This window comes from Crocodylus siamensis, chromosome 2, assembly GCF_052110815.1.
Source record: "Crocodylus siamensis isolate JL-2025a chromosome 2, ASM5211081v1, whole genome shotgun sequence".
NCBI classification, from domain to species: domain Eukaryota; kingdom Metazoa; phylum Chordata; order Crocodylia; family Crocodylidae; genus Crocodylus; species Crocodylus siamensis.
The window spans coordinates 3,777,655-3,794,622 of record NC_143396.1 but is presented as its reverse complement, the minus strand read 5'-3'; the positions used below and the strand labels follow the sequence as shown (position 1 = coordinate 3,794,622).

Sequence of the window (16,968 nt, the reverse complement as noted above, 5' to 3'; positions counted from 1 at the left end):
TAATCCTTGAATAAATAATCCAACATTGTTAGTCATTTCTAATAATTAGTTAGGAAAAAAGTCTGGGAGGGACCCTCCTGGGTCCTCCAAACTAATCTGGATACAATGATAACATATTTCTGTTAATATATGTGCAGTTCTCCTGCAGTTTCATTTTATATTTTAACTAGGTTTGTAGGGGGGGGGAAATGGGCATTCAGAAATATTTTACCTTCATTTCAAGTCTCATCAGAGAGGGAAACAACTAAAAAAAAGCCTTTAGTTAATAAGCTTAAGGATGATTTTTATGTTTTTTTCTTTCAGCATCTGTTTGTTTTAGGTTTTTTTCTAAGACGCCTTCAAATTGAAGCTCTGTGCCTAAAATATAGTTTTAATAAAAATGCCACAATTAAATAGTATTAAAATAAAGATATTGCATACATATTCAATATGTTTTTAGTGCTGGTTTCTTCACAGGATCCACTGTAATTTATAGGCTGAGTATAATGAATTATTACTCATATGTAACTGTCAGTTGATAATTTGGATACTTTGAGCTCTACAGTTTTGGAAAGTAGTTCAGCTTCTGAAGAATGAAAAAAATATACCACTCCATCTGTTAGCCATGCCAACTGGCACAGAATCATTTGAGGCATAATTATGTGCTTGGCGAGAGTTTCAAAAAATGTTATTTCTAAAGTTTTAATCCCCACACATGCTTTATCCTATGGTTTTATGTCTCTGTTAATGCAACTAGCACCCGTTCTCTGTTTACTGCATTGCAATATAATGCGTTGTACTTGCTTCACACAGTAGTGCCTAGGAATGGCCAGCACAGGGACCAAGGGACTGGAAGAAATGATTCTGAGCTAGGTAACCATAATTTAATATACAGAGATATAGACCGCTGATAGCATTGGTAGCACATCACATGCTTTATTCCTCTAGTCTCTCTGGGAAGGAGTTGAGAGAGGTTTGGGCAACTATAGCTGGAGTACTCTTCATGCATGCTATGTTACAGACTTGTGATATTTGAATCACAGAACATTAAGGTTGCAAGGGACCGGAGGAGGTCACATCTAGTGCAACCCCCTGCTCAAAGCAGGACCAGCCCCAACTACATCATCCCAGCCAGGGATTTGTCTAGCCAGGTTTTGAAAATCTTACCTAGAGATGTGGAGCTTCCACCACCTCTCTGGGTAACCTGTTCCAGCATTTTCCTACCCTCCTAGTGAGAAAATTCTGCCTAACATCTAACCTAAACTTCCCTTGCTGCAACTTGAGACTGTTGCCCCTTGTTCCATTATGTGCCTCCACTGAGAACAATCTAGCTACATACTTAAACTCCCCTTCAAGTAGTTGAAGGCTGCTATTAAATCCCCTCTCAGTCTTCTCTTCTCTAGACTAAGCCCAGTTCCCTCAGTCTTTCCTCATAAGTCATGTCCCCCAGCCCCCCTCACCATTTTTGTTGCCCTTCACTGGACTCTCTCCAATTTGTCCATGTCCTTTCTGTACTGTGGGGCCCAAAACTGAACAAAGTACTCCAGATGTGGCCTCACCCATGCTGAATAGAAAGGAATAATCACTTCCCTAACTAATTATTATAAATGACTAGCAGTGTTGGATTATTTATTCAAGGATTATTATTTGATCAGATCTAATCATTGTTTAAAAATAAATTTTAAATGTCAACCTAATGCTTTTTCTTTTGCATGTGCATTTATATACCAGCTAATATTTTTTTATGCTTAGCATAGTTAATGACATTCTGTTAATCACTCTGAAAAATATTCAAGAGCTCCACGACCTACTGACGACACACCCACCAATGCAGCCCAGTGTGCCATTAGCCTTCTTGGCTAAGGACAGACATTCAAAAAGCCTGAGCCTGGATTCATAGTTTTGTAGTTAGTAGGGTCGGAAAGGACCTGAGCAGACCATCAAGTCCGACCCCCTGCCTTGGCAGGAAAAAGTACTGGGGTCAAACAACCCCAGCAAAGTGTTTGTCTAGCATCCTCTTAAAGACCCCCAGGGTAGGAGCCGGCACCACTTCTCTTGGAAGTTGGTTCCAGATCCTAGACGCCCTGAGCATGAAGTCGCGCCTCCTGATGTCTAGTCTGAATCTCCCCTCTGCCAGCTTGTGGCTGTTATTTCTAGTCACTCCTCGTAGTGCTTGGGGGAACAGGGACTTCCCCAATGCCTGCCGGTCCCCTCTGACTAGTTTGTAACAGGCCACTAGATCTCCCCTCAGCCTTCTCTTGTGGAGGCTGAACAGGTTCAGGTCCCATATCCTGTCCTCGTAGGGCCTGCCCTGCTGCCCCCTGATCATGCAAGTGGCCTCCTCTGGACACGCTCCATGTTGTCCACATCCCTCCTGAGGTGCAGCGCCCAGAAATGGACACAGTCCTCCAGCTGTGGCCTGACCAGTGCCACATAGAGGGGGTGTATCACTTCTTTGGACATGCTTGAGATGATTGAGATGCATCTGTGGATGCATGACAAGGTGGAGTTGACTTTCCTGACTGCATCCCTGCACTGCCGGCCCATGTTCATCTTGGCATCAATGATGACTCCAAGATCCTTTTCTGTCTCTGCACTGATGAGAAGGGAGTTCCCCAGCCGGTAGGTATAGTGCCGGTTGTTCCTCCCCAGGTACAGCACCTTGCACTTGTCGGTGCTGAATCCCATCCTATTCTCATCCACCCACCCCTATAACCTGTCTAGGTCTGATTGTAGCCTATTCCTCCCTTCCAGTGTGCCCACATCCCCCCACAATCTTGAAAAGATTGATTCAATCTTTGCAGGTTAGTCTAACCTGGCTATGCTAAATCACTTTGTAACTGCACAGACTTCCCAGACATGCAGGCAGATGCCTGCAGTAGATCAGGCTAGAAGCTGCGGGGCGCTAAAGCAGCCCTCCCTTCATTCCAAAGTGCTGAGCTGTGCGGGGCATGGCCAGACACTGGCAGGATTAGGGAGGAGTTCCTCCCCTCCCCTTCCCTCCTTGATAACAGAGCATTTATCAGCTCTGTTATCAGCACTTATCACCCCACCAGAAAGCAAGCAGCCTCTCTCATTAGTTTAAGCTCCTCTTAAACAAAGAAGGAACAGAGGGACATTACCAGGTGAGCTGTTGATTAGCTCCAGAAAGCCCTAAGCTGACATTGCTGTCTGCCACAGCACAGACCATAGCCAGCGTGTGGTCTGGTAGCTAATGCTGAGGTGACTATGTAAGGCAGAGGAGACGGGGATCCCTGTTTAGCAGGGAGTGGTGGTGGGATGGAGTGGGGAAAGGAGTAAAGAGCAGGAGGCAGCCAGGCAGACACTGCTGTGCCTCTAAGTCTCTGCTGGAGCTGCAGCCAGTGAGCGGAGGAGGGGGGCCAGCTCTGCTGTGGAGAAGAGAGCCCCACACAGCCCAGAGAGCATGTTCATAGATTTCATAGACATTAGGGCTGGAAGGGACCTCGGAAGATCATCAAGTCCAGCCCCCTGCCCAAAGGGCAGGAAGTCAGCTGGGGTCATAGGATCCCAGCAAGATAAGCATCCAATTTACTCTTGAAGGTGTTCAATGTAGGTGCTTGAACCACCTCCGCTGGCACACTGTTCCAGACCTTGGGGGCTCGGACAGTAAAGAAATTCTTCCTTATGTCCAGCCTGAAACGGTCTTGCAGGAGTTTGTGACCGTTTGACCTCGTCATCCCTTGGGGTGCTCTGGTGAACAAACGTTCCCCCAGATCCTGGTGGTCACCCCTGAGAAACTTATAGGTGGCCATCAGATCACCCCTGAGCCTACGCTTTTCCAGGCTAAAGAGTCCCATGGCTCTCAGGCTGTCGTCGTAAGATCTGTTTTCCTGACCTCTAATCATGCGTGTGGCTCTCCTCTGGACTCTCTCAAGCTTCTCCACATCCTTTTTGAATTGTGGAGCCCAAAACTGGACGCAGTACTCCAGCTGTGGCCTCACCAAGGCCGAGTACAAGGGGAGAATGACGTCCCGGGATTTGCTCGAGAAGCATCTATGGATGCACGCCAGCATTTTGGTCGCTTTACTAGCCGCAACATCGCATTGGAGGCTCATGTTCATCTTGTGGTCAATGATGACCCCCAAGTCTCTTTCTTCTGTAGTGCTATCCAACGTAGCACTGCCGAGCCTATAAGGATGCTGCAGGTTTTTCCTCCCAAGGTGGAGAACCTTGCATTTTTCAGTGTTAAACACCATCAGGTTCTCGTCTGCCCATTTGCTGAGCTTGTCCAGGTCAGCCTGGATCACCCGCGTGTCCTCTGGCGTGGATGCTTTGCCCCAAAGTTTGGTGTCATCGGCGAACTTGGCCAGTCCACTCCTGACTCCAATGTCCACATCATTAATGAAGATGTTGAACAGGATGGGTCCCAGGACAGAGCCTTGAGGGACCCCACTGGTCACAGGGCACCATGATGAGTGACTGCCATCAATCACAACCCTCTGGGTCCGGCCACGAAGCCAATTTCCCAGCCAGCGGATCATGGTGGAGCCAAGGCCACAACTGGCCAGTTTGGCCGAGAGGTGATCATGGGATACCAGATCAAAGGCTTTTTTGAAGTCAAGATGTATGACATCAGTCTCTTCTCCCTTGTCCAGGTGATAGGTCACCTGGTCATAGAAGGAAATGAGGTCGGTCAAACAAGACCTACCTGCAACAAACCCGTGCTGACTATCCCTTAGGAAGTTAGCCTGGGCCAGTCCCTCAAGGATGGCCTCCTTAATAAACTTTTCTAAGATCTTCCCCTAATCTGGCTAACTACAGGCTAATGGGCCTGTAGTTAGCCGGATCCACTCTCCTTCCTTTCTTGAAGATCGGCACCACATTGGCCTTCTTCCAGTCTTCGGGCACTACAACAGAGCACCAGGAGTTTTCAAAGATCCGTGCCAGGGGCTGGGCTATGACACTCACCAGCTCCTTGAGTACCCTGGGGTGCAGGTTGTCAGGGCCGGCTGACTTGAAGGTATCTAGCTTCTCAAGGTGTTCCTTCACGAGGTCAGCATTTATGGAGGGTAGGGGATCCCCATCACCCGGATCTCCCTGTCCCATAGCAGGCATGGGCGTCCCATGGGACTGATGAAAGACTGACGCAAAGTACCTATTTAATAGGTTGGCTTTTTCCTGGGCATCAGTTGTCAGTTGCCCCATCTGGTTTAGGAGGGGTCCAACATTGCCCTTGCTTTTCCTCCGGCTCCCCACATATGTGAAAAAGGCCTTTTTGTTGTCCATGATGCTTGAAGCTAGTTGGAGTTCAGTTGCAGCCTTGGCTTTCCTGGTTTGCTCCCTGCAGGACCGGACCAGTGCAGAATAATCCTCCTTGGAGGTGAATCCCATCCTCCTTCCTTTGTAGGCTTTCCTTTTTAGCTGCAGGAGGTCCACTAGGTCCCTAGAGAGCCAGGAGGGATGCTGTGCCTTCTTGCTGCCTTTCCTCCGTAGATTTAGCTTGTGCATTGAGGATCGCTTCCTTGAGAAGCAACCACTCTTCTTGAACTCCCATCTCCCTGGGGTCACGGTCCCTGAGGGCCTGACTGACAAGCCTCTTGAGCTTGTCAAAGTCAGCTTTTCTGAAGTCAAGGACTTCTGTGTTGCTGACTGACTTGCCAGCTTTACGGCGGATGGTGATCAGCTCGTGGTCGCTGTCACCCAGCTTCCCATTGATCACTAGGTTGCCGATTAGGTCATCCCCCCATAGCCAGTACCAGATCGAGCAGCGCTTTGCCTCTCGTTGGCCCAGAGACTTCTTGAGTCAGGTAGAGGTCATCCACGCACGAGAGAAAGCTTTGCGACCGCTCGGATTTTGCTGAGTGATCTTCCCATGAGATGTCCGGGTAATTGAAGTCACCCATGACAACGAAGGTCCTGGAGCAAGCGGCCTCAGTCAGTTCCCGGGCGAACTCCTGGTCAAGCTCAGGACTTTGAGTGGGAGGTCTGTAGTAGACTCCCACCATTGTGTCCCTTGTGCCGTTTTTCCCATGAATTTTTACCCAGAGGGTCTCTAGCTGTCCATGCCGGTCACCAACATCAGCTTGCAGGGACATGTAGCTTTCCTTCACATTGAGAGCTACACCCCCGCCCCTTTTGTCAACACGATCCCTCCTGTACAGGGTACAGCCCTCTATACCCATGGTCCAGTCATGGGTGGAGTCCCACCAGGTCTCCGTTATCCCAATGACGTCATAATTCTTTCCACTGAGCAGGAGGACAAGCTCCTCCTGCTTGTTGCGCAGGCTCCTGGCATTAGTGTACAGGCAGGCGAGTGTGCCCTTAGGGGCTCTTGCCTTGTGCACAGATTGTGCCAAGGCTGGAGCAGGGGTGGGCTCCCTTAAGTGCCCCCTTAAGTGCCTTGGTCCGCTGGCTTTGCAAGGGCCATTCAGCGGGCCAGCAGGGGCAGTAGTCCCCCCATCCCCCAGCGGGCTTAGTTTAAAGCCCGGTGGAGCAGGTCAGCCAGTCTGGTTGAGAAGACCCTCCTCCCAAGGGGAGAGTTGGAGGCCATCTCTTCCTAGCAGCTCGCTGCCTCTCTCGCCAAAGAGCGGGCTGTGGTCATGGAAGCCAAAGCCTTCCCAATGACACCAGCTCCGCAGTCTTTGGTTCACTGCGTGGATCCTCCTCTCCCTCCTCAGCCCATAGCCCGAGACTGGGAGGATCGACGAAAACACCACCTGAGCTCCCAGACCCCTAAGCCCCGCTCCCAACTCCCTGTAGCACCTCATGACCTGGCTGGGGGTGCTCCGAGCTGTGTCATTGGTGCCCACGTGAATAAGGAGCATGGGGTAGTGGTCTGTGGGCCGGAGGAGCATGTTGAGATGCTGTGGAAGTTTGATTTAACTTAAACCAGCAAGGGGTCTGGGACAGACATTGTATGAACTGGTTTCACCCAAATCAGTTAAATATGATACTATATTCGACCAGGTTTATCTCCAACTGGTTTTAGCCATTTTCAAACCAGTTTATGTACACTGAACATCTGTTCTGTTACAGGTTTAAACCAGATTCTGATCATTTAAACCAGTTTACATGTAATGTTTGACCATAGCTGTTGGCAACAAGGGCACACTGCTGGCTCATACCCAGCTTATTGCCCACTGTCACCTTCAGGTCCTTTTCTGCAGAGCTGCTGCCCAGCCAGTTACCCCCAGCCTGTACCAATGCATGGGATTGGTCTGTCCTAAGTTTAGGACTTTGCACTTATCCTTGTTGAACCTCGTGAGATTCCTTTTGGCTCATTCCTCCAATTTGTCTAGGTCTCTCTGAATCCTAGCCCTACCCTCCAGCATATCTACTACTCCCCCTTGGTGTCACCTGCAAACTTGCTGAGGGTGCACTCTATGCCATCTTCCAGGTTGTTGATGAAGACATTGAACAAAACCAGCCCCAGGACCGACCCCTGAGGCACTCCACTTATGAACTGCCAACTAGACATTGAGCCATTGATTCCTACTCTCTGAGCCCGATGCTGCAGCCAGTTTTCTATGCACCTTAGAGTCCATTAATCCAGCCCATACTGCCTTAGCTTGCCTGCAAGAATGCTGTGGGAAAATGTATCAAAAGCCTTGCTAAATTCAAGGTACAACCATGTCCATAGACGTCCTGTACACCGGAAATTTTATTTCCTGTTCTACCTCCCCATCCTCCCTATGGATGAACCTCTCTTCCTTAGCCCTTCAGAGAGACTAGGGTAAGGGGGATGACAAGTTACTTTTAAGCATAAATGCGCTCTCTTCTTTTTCCCTGCTGAAATGGAGGAATACATTTAAATGGTTTGTTAGGCTACATATTACATAATCTTCAGTGTTTGGAGCAGATAGAGAGGATAGCCCAGTGTGGCAAATAAAAGACTTTGTATCAGGGGCTGCAGACATTCATCTCTGAGTATTAAACCTGTGAAATACACAAAAGTTTCATGAAAGGTGTATGTACCTTTCAGGGCATTCGAACTTCTGCTTTGATCCTATACAGTGGAATCAAGGGGAGTTTGAAATAACAAACTGAACAGTGTGCTAGATTTGCAGACTAAATACCTTTCCCTGTAAAATATAAAACTGTGGTTCAAAGGACATGTTCCATTTTTTTGTCCATGAATTTTACAAAAGGTCTCATAAGATGCTCAGAATCGCAGACTGAAAGGAAAAGTGTGTTTTTTTAATACTAAAAAGGGATTTATGTTTTGAAATGGTTTACTTCCATGTGGTAGAGCTTTGTCATTACATGTTGTAGGGTTTGGGAAGAAAGCATCTTTCATTTTAATTCTTTGCATGATTAAAGGCATTCAATTACCATTCAATTTAATTAAATAGCTTTTATGATTTAATTTTAGTGAAGGGAAAAATGATCATCCATTAAAATTATGATTGAATGATGATTTTTTTTTTTTATTATTATTATGGCGGTAGATAACAGGAAAGAGCCTTTGAGATAAGTTTCGTAATAAAAAAAATCCTTCTGGTAGTCTGTAAAACGTGTTATCTGTAATGAAAAAGGGGTTGTTGATATTGTTAATTAATAAGTGATGAATTAGTCTGGAACCTGACACTTAATTTACCCCAGTAATGGCACTCTGGGAAATCACTGAGTATATTAGACTGTCACTCTGAATAAGAAGCCCCCTATTCTGAAATGTGTAAAATGCTATAGCTTTTCAGATGAAAGTCTGAGTTGGGACTTCATCTACTCTGAGGACAAACCAAAGGGAAGACTGTATTTTATTTCTTGCTATAGCCAGAAAAGAGAAACTAAAACTGTATCTCACTGTTTTTAAATGGTTTGCTACTAGTTTCTTAAGAGATAGTATAAATTAGACCAATAAAAGCATTTTGATCAAAATTGGTAGGCAGTCTAAAATCAATTATTATTTTTATTTCATTTAGAAAGAGGCATGCTGAGTTTTGTTTTGTTTTGTTCTGTATTTAAAAAAAACAGTTTTGTTCAGTTGGCAGATCAGGATAATGTACCACTCAGGCACTTCATGAGCTTGAAACAAATGTTCCCCCTATACTTAAATCCTACCCAAGGCTCACATGCACCAAGTCACACCCCACACATGTACATCAAGTTATTTTGGTGTTCTGATAGTCCCTTGTGTAGGTGGTTGTGAAAGAAAGGCCTTATATCTTCTTAGTGGATCAGAGGAGCTTTCTTCTTTCTACAATGGTCTTTAGAATCAATTTTACATGAGTTTATCCATAAATCTATCCTCCTTATACTGCTCCATCACCATGGTACCTGAGTGCCTTTCTCTCATTTGCTTCATGGTCTGCAAAATTACTTATGTTTTTTCTTTAAACCCTGCCTTGACACAGCCTGTTGTAAATACAACCGTGGTTTGAAATTGCAACAGAAAAGGGAAGATTCTTAAGCCTTTCCTGAGTGGAGGGGTACAAATCAATTCACCGGATGTAGGAGGGGACAGTGGGTGACAGCTTCGTGAAAATACAGTCCGGGGGGGGGGAGGATTTCTGTTTTCTGAACATTGTTAAATAAGACAGAACTATCTTCCTGAAAAAGCTGAAGCTTGTGTTTGTGTCTGGAAGATTACAAATAAGGAGTCTTAACTACTATGTAATTTCTTCAGTTTTAGTGGAACAAATTAATAAGAAGTTAGCATGCAGAGCATAAAAGCCCATTTAATCTACTGTTCCGCTATTACAGAGCACATCAGAGAATGGGGCTAGACACCCTGTAGACCAGTGGTTCTCAGCCTTTCTCGATTTGAGGCAACCCTGCCTGGACTCGAGGCACCCCTCTGGAAATGTCAGCACTTAGTTTTGAGCCTTTTTTTCTTTACTGTAGAAAAATACTAGAGCAATTCTTCTGCTGTGCAGAACTCAGACTACACCAGGTCAGAACTTTTTTAATATTATGGATGCCTGTTTGAAAACTCTGGCTTTTATCTCATGAATCGTGTTTGCACAACTAATGGTGCTAACACTGGGTACATATGGGTAGTACATTTAGATCAGTGGTCTCCAAACTTTTTAAAGCAGAGATTACCTTTGGCATTTAAAAGCAACTGAAGATCTACTGTGTGCTGCCTCCCCCCACCACTCCTGTGGGGAGGGAAGAGTGGGCACAGATCGAGGCAGAGGAAGAAACAGTTATTTAGGGGTGCACCTCACTAGCAGGTAAATCCCACCCGGCTGGGGCTCCACTCAACTTACCCCTGCTCCTGCCTCTGTCCCCATTGGGGCCCCACTTAACTTACCCCCTGTTCCTGCCTCTACCCCACGTCCCTCACCGTGGGGGCCCCCATCCCTTCCCTCCCCCACAGATTGACTTGCTGGGCTGGGACGCATGCATGCATGCGTGCACACAAGCACTCAGCCCCCTACCCCAGCTTTGTATCAACCCCAAGAGGCTCCAAGATCTACTACAAGAGGCTCCAAGATCGACCGGTGGATCGAGATCAACTGGTTGGTGACCACTGGTTTAGATTGATCTAAACAGGGTTAGGTTTATGTAAAGGGCTGATCATGCATGTGTTCAGGAGATTTCATTATTTCCTAAAAAGGCGCCCCAATATGAATTAATGCTTGAGGTGGACTAATTTATATTGAGAAATGGTTAACCCAGTATGGGAAAGGGTTAACCTAATCTGAATACTGCTATCCCTTTGCAGTGCTAACTGCTAATCCCACCTCCCCTTACCTGTGCAGTCCCTCCCCATAGACCTGGTAGCCCTTCCCCTGACATGCCAAACCCTCCCTCCCCCTGGCAGACCTGCTAGTCCCCCTACTCTCACCTGCCCCTTCCCTTACCCCATGTTACTTGCATTGCGCCACCCATTCCGCTCCCAGCAAATGTGCCTTGTGAAAAGTCTGAGTAGGTTTGTTGGTCAAAAGGCAATGTGCCTATGGCGCGGTCTGAGCATTTCTGATGGATGAACCCTTGGAAAAGTTATAGCAAGAGCTCATCTTGCAGAATAAACTGCAGGAGTGTTTCCCCTGGTGATGTATCACCCTAACTTCCATCCCAGAGTAGCTGCCTTATCCCATAAAAATATATATATATTTTTTTCCTGTCTAATATCTTCATTATGTACGTGGGAATGATGGGTAATCTCATCTTTTATAAAGATATCAAATGTCTCATCATTTTTTATTTACTTCCTATTGTGTTTTTTCTTGTTTGGTTGGTTTTTGTTGTCTTTTGTTTGTTTTTTTCCCTCCTTTCAGGACTGCCTTGTGGCAGTGAGTTCCACTGGGTATTTTTTCATATGTATTATTTGCAATGTGGCAGAACCCCTGCACTAGGTACAATATAAATATAACAAAAAGGTGGATTTTAACATATAAGTAATAAGACTAGAAGCAACAAAGGGATCCAAAAAAGTTTAGGGAATACAGTGTAACAATAGTATTATACTAAGCCTGAAAGGCAGTGGTCAATTATGCTTTGCACGGGGAATAAAAGTGTTTTATTTTATCGGTATCCAATGTGTTGTCTTTTATTTTCATGGCTTTTTTTCCCCCCCGGTTTTATAATAACCTCTATGTAGACTGGCCACTAGAGGGGGAATGGATACACGCTTTGCAAGCGTGATGCATAAATAGCTCTTCTCTCTCTCCCCGCTTTCTCTCTCCAGCCTCTCTCTATATAGAAACTTTCCCTGTCTCTTATCATTTTAGTCACCAGTAGCTTAACCCCATCTGTTATCTTCTCTTCTGAGATGGGAGGAGCAGAACTGAAGACAGTATTACAGTGAGGACATACCACCGACACGTATACGCATATAAGCATTATAATATATTTTAAGTTATCTGTGCATCTTTAAATGTTCTTCCCCTTATTTTGACCACGCTGACCAGGGGTTTTCATTGAGTTTTGCAAAATGATGCACAGATCCTTTTATAGGACTATTACTAATAATTTAAAAGTCAGTAGTGTGGATACGTAAAATGTCCTTACTCCCTCCCATGTGCATGTGACATTGCATTTGACAACACTGAACGGTGATAGTTTTACCTATCCCCCTGCCTTGTTAAAGCCTCTTTACAAATGATTGCAGTTTTTACTGCTTTAACTAACCTGAATATTTTGTCACTTAACAGTTGTACCACTTTTCTTGTCATTCTCCTTTCCAGATCATTGACAGGAATACTAAACAACACTGATCCTAACACTGAACTTTGGGGCAGTTCACTGTTAACCTTGTTTGCTGTGTTTGAACCTGTTTATTCTTGCTCTTGGACTGTTTTTTTTAATCTATGGCAGTATGCTACTTCTCACTTAATGACTATTTCATTTCATAAACGGCTTCTCCTGAAGGACCTTTTCAAAAGTTTGGGTTTTTTTAAGTTCAAATGTATTAGAGAGTCTTTTACCTATCACTACGCTGCTTGCATAAAAAGAACAGGTGCTATTTTTCTGTCTGTTGGCACTATAGCTAATTGTAGTGCAAGGTTGCATATTTTCCATTAAGTTAGGCAATTAATTCATGTCTATTTAGACTGGTTTTTATATATGCTGTGTGGGCCTTAGGTAGTTGTCACTCTGCAAAACTATTTGTTCATTTTAAATCCTCCTCTTCTGATACCCAAATTGCTGATAGTGTCTCATATTTATTCCTTGGACTGAAGGGGTCTGGGATAGATTTGAATTTGAAGATACATATTAGGGTTGGTCATCCTGGCCTTATTCACTCAGATCTTCAGTTGGGAATTGTCATTAACAGCTGCGGTATCAGTTTCTGCACTGCTAATGAACAGTGACAGGTTAGGGCCACGTTGGTCCATGAAACAAGAAAACAAGACCAGAAAAAACAAAAGCATTACAAAAAAAAGGTAAATTAGGATGAAGTTTTAAGAATATGCCCTAATACTCTCCTAAAAAGAATCTAATAAAAGGTCCACCATTTGGAGTGGAGACGGCTCAGCTATTCATCAGATTAGGTCAGCTGTGTTTTATGACACAATACCCCTAAGAAGTGTCCGATGATGTAGAAATGGGGCAGCTCCACAGGGTTGCAAGCCACCAAACAACATAAATCCCTTTATAGTTCAACTTCAAATAACCTATTTTTTCCTTTTGTTATCTGACTATTTATATCCTTCTGTTATCCTTTCCCGTGAGCTTTATCCTAATTTCCCTATGAGCTTCCCTCCCCTGCCAAACCTGTTTTTACTAGTCGTCAGGTACAATGGCTGCTTTTTTTTTTCCTCTTATGCATGGACAGTCCTATTTGTATGACGCTATTGGGTATTAGAGAGCCATTAGCTCGCAGCAGCCCTGTTAACTTTAATATGCCTTCATTCCTGGCACACCATAATCCCCTCACTATATATGTCCTTTTTTGGTCCTATAAATTGCTGTAATCAAGGAAATAAATAAAGGAATGTGTGGGCATGACTTCAGAAGAAACACAGTAGGTGTCTACCTTAGGATCGATGCCTGCAAAAGAGTACCAGGATTTTATCTTGCAGGAAGCAAATTCTGGTCTTATTACATGTATATTCAATAGCATGAAGACACAACCTTCTGCATCGTACAGATTGGAACAGGGTAGTTCTACGGGTTTTTAAAAGTAGGAAAATATAAGTTAGGTCCTTAGGGCTGATCTCAAGGAATTGTGGTTTCCTCTGTGCCAATACTGATTGCTTCCTGCTTTTAATGCTGTGTTTGGGTGGATATCATGTCCCTTAATGTGTGCCATCCCCTTAATGGACACCTATCATGTTCTGCATCTTCTTTGGGATGGCTAATCTGTCAGTCAACCGTCTCAAGCGAATTTACTTCCTCAATATTGCTTTGCATAGTTTACCTGTCGGCAGCGAATCCAGTATGGATTTGAACAAACTGCTGCAAGTCTGAGCAGTCCCACAAACGCACCTTGTTTGGTTTTCCCATATTAAGTAGGGTCACGTTAATTCCTGCTATCCATTACCTTTCCTGTACCATTTCCTTATGTTTTTGGGTTAAGTAATCTTGGGGGGATGAGGTCTTCCTCTTACCATTTCATCTTCTGAGAGGAATAGGAGACATATTATATTTCTGTCGTCTTTGCCAGTTTTCTGGCCTTTTTGGACAAGTTTACGCTGCGCTATGGCTCCTTTGGCATTCCTTCCCCTATTGACATAAAATCACATTTTTCAAAAATGCATGCGATGTTATCATTCTGCAGTGAGCTAATCCAAATGTCATCAAAACACTTCGACGAAGAGTACGGGCCGCTGTTACAGTGGTGACTTACAAGGGAAGCAGAAATGCCTCGTATTAAGGTTTGAGATCATGGATTTGAGCTGCTGCGGCTGCTGGGGTAAAGCAACGGTGTCCAATACAGTATGACATTTACATGAAGTTGAGGTACACATTTGACATTCAGTGGCCTCTTTAGCACAGGATTGAGAACCTTTTAGCAGCAGCCTCAATTTTATGTTTGCTGTTGGAAAATTGCTTTGGGAAATGATCTGGATCAGAGAAGTAAATTTTCTGTCAAGATAAACTTTAGTAGCGAGCCAAGATTATTTTTAAAAAAGCAAATCCCTAGGTGTTTTATCTCATTTTATTAACATTCTTTAATATTTACCAGAGTCTCTCTTAGCGAGCCAAACTGTCAGCAGAAGTATTGAACTACAGAGACAGATTCAGGTTTACTCTAGAGGGCTTACTTTAGCTCTAGTCTTGCAAACAGGAACCATTGATAGCAGATGTGCTTCAAAGAGCTGGCAGCTGCTGAAAGAATAAAAACCTCTGGAATCCAATAACTGGGCACTATTCTTGCAGTTTAGTGTTGGATTTTCAGATTCCCCCCCCCCGCCTTTTTGATTCTCACGCTGCTTCATAATTTCTGGGAATGAAAATACAGAGGGAGAAAAAATAGGGGAAATAAAAATAGAGCAGGCTTAAAGCAAACAGAAGGAAGGTCTGTGCTTCATAAAACTGTTTCTAATCCGAATCCCACATCTATTAGCAAGTTGTCTGCCTGCACCACTTGCTAACCATCAGAGCACCAGAGTGTATGCTACAATGAGTCTTTTTCTTGGCTGCCATGAATGCCTTAATTGGATTACCCTTCCCACCGTCCATTTAATACACTCGGGCATATTTCTTATCAGAGACGTCATTTAACAAACAAGATGATGTCCTTTATTAAAGTGCTGCAGTAGCTACTAGCAGTTACTAGAAAGGAGAATGGCATGCCGTGAGAGGAGCAGAGCAAAGAGTGTAGCAGTCGGAGATAGAGGTTGTGCGACTAATGATGCCACCCAATCATAAAGTAAAATCATCTGCTTTATAGATGGAGACTAGATAACACTGCAGCTTGGTACTCACCTGCCACTTTCAGTTTCTAGGATTCGTCTCTTGATTTATGTTGCAGATGGAAATGGTCACAATCGCGTAGCCCTACACCTCCCTTGGTGCTACCTGCTTTGCATGGCTAGGATCTGGACAGTAGTCCTAGCTTGGACCACTGCCAGTCATCCCTCTTTTCCAGAAGCACTGAGACTCACATATATTTCTGTAAAGTAAACGTTGGTTCTTTACCTTTCTTATGCATGGCTGCTACACATTTGGACTCAGAATCCATTCATGACAATGTGTTGCTTTCAAGTATATCCCTCCCCACCATGTTGTTTTCCCACTTTCTTCTTGACTTTGAAATTAGAGTGATAGGAATGATCAGGACTAAAGAGGGAACATAAGAAGAGCAATTGGTCTAGGGACTAATTAGTTGTGTCTGAATGCCAGCAAGTTGCAATATCTTTAAAATAATAATAATAATAATGAAATGCCTTCCTTGCAGAGTAATATGGATTTCCCTGCAAACACGTTCACTGGAAAGCAGACACGTTGCAATAAAATTACAGTGCTCCTCGGCATTCAGCTGGGATCCTCACAGCCACCCACCCAATTACAGTTGTGGTCTTGCCAGCACAAACTAGATTGTAGCTTTGTTTCATTATTTTTTGTGGGCATCCTCTTTTTATTTTATTTTTCTTGACAACTTGAAAAATGCACACCACTCACCCCATTTCTTTTATCATGTCTTTCTGCTGTAGGAAAGTCTAATGGATAGTTCACATGGGTCTTTGCAGGGTTTGGATTGGTTGATTTTTATTTAATGACTATTCCAGATGGCTGTTTTTAAGAGCTGAGTGATTGTGTTGCATGTCTGAAAGGTTAACCTTTTAGAGTACTGGCATTTCCCCCACTGCCAACCACATTCAGGCTTGGGAAGGTATGCATGAATGTCCAGAATAACGTGATGGTAAACGTGTTGACACTAGGCGGGTCTGGACGGATCAAGAATCTTAAAAGAGCAATGGATAACAATACACAGGAAAATAACTAATATGTTTGTAGTAATAGTTGTGACCACAGCTGCCGAACGTGAGAGATATTGCATACAGTTCATGCAAGAACTGTTGAATCTTAGCTGCAAATATGAGGATCTTTTAAGTGCTGGGGGAAAAAAACCTGTTTGGGGTATGAATATTTCAATGTCTAGATGCTCTCTACAGCTAAGAAATCCAACCAACAAAGATCCAGGAGGTTCATGATGATGGAAGTCAGGTACCACAGTTCTAGAAAGGCAATAGTGTTATATTTCTTGGTTTGGACTCCCTAAAAATGGGGGACACATATAGGGACATGCGTGTGGGTGGATGTGTAATACAGCGCGTGTACCTGGAGGACAGTCTTGGAATCTCTGTGTCTGGCCTGCCACGACTTGAACACAAAATGTGAAACCTTTGGAAAAAAAATTCTGACTTACCTTGTATGCCTGTTTAGCCTCTCTGCTTTCCCACCTATTCTTCTCTTTCCTTTCATTATGTCCCCCCATTCCTCCTTTCTATCCTGCTGTACAGCAAATCTACATTTTCCATAGTACCCTCTTTTAGCCGAGCCCTCTCATCTCTGCTTACATGTTCTGCATAACTCTCCTTTATCCACCCACCTCAGCCTTAGATTATTCATTGCTAATCCTGCCTTTTCATGTTTTCTTTTAACCTGATTTAGTCCTTACTTCAGTCTTTT

At 44.3% G+C, this 16,968-nt stretch overlaps 1 protein-coding gene across 4 annotated transcripts in view; it reads left to right on the top strand.

The window, feature by feature from the left end:
* Positions 1-16,968, top strand: part of CTNNA2 (catenin alpha 2) — a 914,223-nt gene that overhangs the window by 620,095 nt on the left and 277,160 nt on the right. The window lies entirely within an intron of this gene.